Here is a 5410-nt window from a genome sequence, read left to right as displayed (position 1 = left end):
ATAGCCAACCCCGTCTAGTCTGGGGTAAAACTTTAATCTTGATAAAATTCCTTATGGGAATTAATAAAGAGGGAGGTTCAACTCTCCTTATCAATTTTTATTTTTCGATTACATTTTCCAGAGATTATTTCTTTATAAGAAATCATAAGTTATTTATTTTATATCTTTCCTGTAAACCCATATACTGACTTGAGTGTCGGAGGATCAATGCCGGAAAAATTTCCGGCGCCTCTTACTATTCATTTGTGATTTTATATGTTTGTTGGTTATTTACTAATGGTCCAAGGCATCTTTAGCGATCTTTCCCAACACATAAATTTTATGCTAGCACAAAGGTTTGGTATCAAGCCGCTAATTGACTCGACTAAATTTCAGCATCAACATTTTGGCACCGTCTATTGGAAACAGTATAAAAAGCCAACTTTTGTCTCTATTAATTTTTCAGCTAGCCAAAGTGAAGGCAGAATATTATCATGCACGAATCGGAGCAAGCTCTCTTTTAATTCCAAATCCACAGGGAAGAATTGAATTGAATCTATAATAGCTAACAAAATTTTTGAAATACAAGTGTGCAACCCAAGAGAGGGGGTGAATTAAGATTCTAAAAATTATTTGTTTCTAAAATAATTTATCATGCAAATCTAAAAGGAATTTAATGCAATAACAATTAAAACAATTACAATATAAAAAGATGAGGGAAGAGAGATTCAAACACAAATATTTTTACGTGATTCGGTCACCCTTGCCTACGTCCACGCCTCCAAGCTTTCTGGGCTTGAGGGTTTCACTAAGCAAGCCTCCAATACTTCAAATGCTTACACTTGACTTCCAAGGTGTCAATGAACCTTTACAACAAGAGATTATCCCCAATTTCTTAACCCAAGTGGATCACAACACTTACAATCACTCAAAATAAAGGATTACAAATTATTTTTCTCTCACACAATATTTAAGATTACAAATTAATGTCCAATGTGTGAATAAATGAAGCAATAATGTGTTTAAAGCTCTATGAAGATTGTATTCTCAAATATAAGCTCAATAGTCATGTTGTGATCAATCTTATTTGAATTTGAATGAGTTTATTTATAGTTGGAGCCGAAAAACTAGCCGTTATAGACTGTCTGCTCAAAAACGGTTCACCGTTAACCATTAACGGTTAACCGTTTAGACTTGTCAAAGTTATCGTTGGACCAATTTTCAAATAAACGGTTTGCCGTTTAGGATTACCCTTTCGCCATTAAATTCCAGAGACCTGCAAGATGAACATCAGTTATCCGTTTGCATTAAACGGTTAAGGATTGCATGAAATGACTTCTCTGGAATTTATCGGTTAGTAGTTTGTAATAAACGGTTCGTCATTTATTTTCAGTAACCTGCAAAACAAATTAGCCTTATATGTTTCTGTTAAGTGGTGCCAGATGAGTACAATCTTCAATTCTGGATTTTATGAATATAATTGGAATGATTATAAGGCTTTCGTTTATTAAATAATAGTTTCAACATTTTAATCAAAAACATTTAAAGTTTGTTATCATCAAAATCAATATTATGAACATATTCGTGTTAACAATTTTGATATTCGCAAGCTTCAAATCGATAATCACATTCAATTTACTCATCTATATGCGTGATATATTGCACTGAATGATCAATTTTATATCTCATAGCCTCGGTATCACTTGAATTTATTTCTCCATGAGTATAATGATGATCAATTTTACTTTAATCCTCATATTCAATTGTGTACTTGCTACGAGCTGTTTGTTTAAATTGTAAATTTGGTAAATTTGTGCATGATTGACCGATTAAACAAGCGTGCATTCAGTGTTATGTGCATAAAATTCATCTCAGCAACTTTAGTTTTATGTGCATTTAGTCAATCAAAATCATGCAATCACTTTGGTTTCTTGAATGGTGAATTAAATTACGGTTGATCTATGCCATAGTAGTATATCAAATGGAATAATTAGCTTGAATTTGCTTAATTTATATGCATGAATATAGTAAAATCTATGGATTAACATCAAACTGATTGGAGAAGTTCGGTGTGCTTCTCACCAATCCAATTTATGATTTGTTTTACATGAGCATGAAAAATTGATTACAGAGCATAGATTTAAAATGTACATATATTGAATATATGAAATCATGTCATAAACTAGTGGCCACATACTTATTGCTATATAGACAACTCTTGATCATGTGCTTGCCGTTAAAGTTTTGCATAAGTTCCAAGTTTAGATGCTAAGATCTCAGCCACTTTTACAATTGGATTATGCCGCGATTTCAGCATAATTGTGATGGATTAAATCATTTGGAATGAGGATTTAAATACTAATTGGATGCAGAGATGTGGAGTTTGTTATTTTGGAAACAGGCTTTTAGAGAGGACTTTTAAAAGTGCTCATGCAAAATTACACACGGGAGCTGTCCGACAAAGTGACTGCAAGAATTGAAACAAATTCGTTGCCTCAAGTTGTTGTCAGTACCATATCCAGAGACATCTCGGAAAAGTCTACCGAAAAATACTCTGAATTATATCGGTAAACTCACTTAGCTCTTAATCATGTTTCAATTTGATCAGTTAAATCATATACTTATCTTGAATTTGCTGATTCACATGCATGATTATTCATGAAATCTCACATGCAACATTATTAGGTCCATATTCTTGTTTTTCCTATTATACAATAAGTCATTTACTTGCTTTTATAACTGTGTACATTTATTTGACTGTCAAGCATCATAACAGTATATCATGCATAGACACGAATCCAGATGCCTGATTAATTCTTTGATTCAGCATGCTCTCCCGAAAAATCATTCTATGAATCAGTAACATATACATCACAGTTTCAGTTTTGCTTCAATCTTTTCTGATTAAATTATACTATATATGACTTTGAATAAAATGGATGCAGTAAGAAATAATTCATATATTCATTCTTTTTCTTTCGTTATTGAAATTTTTTCTAAGGCATGTAAAAAGTTAAACGCCTTGGAACCTACTTCAGGTAAAACCTTAAACTGATAAGAATTACTTAAAAATTACTTGATTTAGTAAAAAGTTAAAAGTCTTGATACCTACTTTGGGTAAGATATAAAATCTCAAACTGACAATAGCTGCTAAGGTTGCTTAAATTAATAAAAGGTTAAAAGTCTCGAAACCTACTCTGAGCAAAGCATAAAATCTTAAAAAAAATCATATGAACCCATAGTATGGCAAACAAAATGAATTGCTTAAAATTTCAAAGTGGTAGTAAAAGGTTAAAACCTAGAAATATCCTCTGTAAAACCTTATACTTGTGCAACTTGCTAGCTTGCGGCAAGGTAATTTTTTAAAAAGTAATAAAGGTTATAAGATCAAAACCTCCTTGAGGTGAGATATGAAACTTGAAATTTGTTCAACATATTTGCTCATGGCATGGTTAATTTCAGAAATATCGAAAATTTCGTTGAAGTTGCCCGATGTCACTTTAAACTTTATGTAGTGTCTAGTTTTGATTCGTCTCTGTCTCAATACTAAAACCTAGGGACTGGTGCTTGATGATAAAAAAAAATGAGAAAAAGAAGGAAAGTGAAGGGATTACTTTTAGTTTTTGGTCTCATCCTTAAGTTCCGGAGGTGGAGGAGAACAAATGGAAGAAAAGGGCAATAAATCAGGGTGTTCACAAAAAGATCCAAAGTCCAAAAGCATGATCCAAGTGGGCATGGTGACTCAAAAATTTGATAATTCAAAAAGAAAAAACATAGTGCAAGGTGAATCATGGCGACAATTTCAGAGAATCTCTCAGGATGATTGACAAGCATTAAACGCCAATAGTACACAATTGTCAAAGGCTATAGAAAGATGGGAGAAAGCAACATGAGGTAGGCTTCGGACTCATCCCTACCATCAAAATACTCATTCTCAAATTTTTAATTATTTTATTCAATCTAGTATGACTAATTCTAAATTTGTATCGAGGGGTCCGCTTATAATACAGCGGTTGTATCTCATACAGCCGCTTTTTATTATTTTATTAATACAATCAATAACCGGCCACCGGTACTCTCATTTTAATTGCTTAAAAGAGGCAAATATTAAATGGTAACTATTATATCGCTCCCTCATGTTAGGTAAATATTACGATAATCAATCTCAAATTAGAAAACTATCAAAGACCCCCTCAACTTAAAAAAAGAAAATACTACTTTTTCTTTTAATTAATGAAAAAATAGTTAATATATTTAACTTATGTACTAATAAAAATATAATTAAGTAAAATTAATAGATTAATATATTTAAACAAAAATAATTATTTTATTTTATTAATATTACATTATAAATTTAATGATATTTTACTTTAAAAATGTAACTTAAGTACTAATAAGAATAATATTTTAATATAAAAAATTACAATAAATTATATATTAATTAAAAAATAAATTATATATCAATTAAACTATTTTTATATTACTTTATAAATGTAATGATGTTTTGCCTAAAAAACTATCAAAACAACTTTATCAACTTTTAATCACATTAAAATCCAAGTATCTAAACATATAATAAAAACAATTCATTCCTAAATATTTGGAAGAAATCAATCTCAATATCCCACAAACCACAATACACATATAAGGACTTAAATCCCTACCTACGAAAATGATTGTAATGTTTATCCAACTATCGAATAATTATTATACCAAACATCATACTTACCCCTCAAATGTTGTTGTTGTTGTTATTATTAGTGGCTAATATATGTTCTTTGTATACCCTCTAAAAAAAAAAATCATATATTAGACAAATATAAAGCATCTAATATTTGATATTTTTAAATAAAACTCACAAACAATCTCTTATGCAAATTGATTCATACAAAATTATGTCAAATTAATTACTTTATTTTTTTTTGGTATAGTAATTTTTTTTTGCTAAACATTAATCAAATTTATAATGGTACATAATATGGATAATTACAAATTGAATGCAACTAATATTGAATAATGTTATATTAAATTATTTTTACAGTTATATACTTTAAGCACGACAATTACATTTCTAAATTAAATCAAATTATTTGAGTAACACTACACTCACTTGATGGTTCATGATTTGTATATTGAATAGTGTACATAATATGGATAATTACAAATTGAATGCAACTAATATTGAATAATGTTATATTAAATTATTTTTACAGTTATATACTTTAAGCACGACAATTACATTTCTAAATTAAATCAAATTATTTGAGTAACACTACACTCACTTGATGGTTCATGATTTGTATATTGAATAGTGTGCAATTATCACAAAATTAGTTCAATCTTACATTTATATCTATATTTTTTTAAATTAAGTTAATTTATATAACAACTAAAAATATAAAATTATGTAAAAATATTAACAAGCTTGCAT

Source organism: Citrus clementina, unplaced genomic scaffold (genome assembly GCF_000493195.1).
Source record: "Citrus clementina cultivar Clemenules unplaced genomic scaffold, Citrus_clementina_v1.0 scaffold_9, whole genome shotgun sequence".
Taxonomy (NCBI): Eukaryota; Viridiplantae; Streptophyta; class Magnoliopsida; order Sapindales; family Rutaceae; genus Citrus; species Citrus x clementina.
This window is presented reverse-complemented; position numbering follows the sequence as displayed.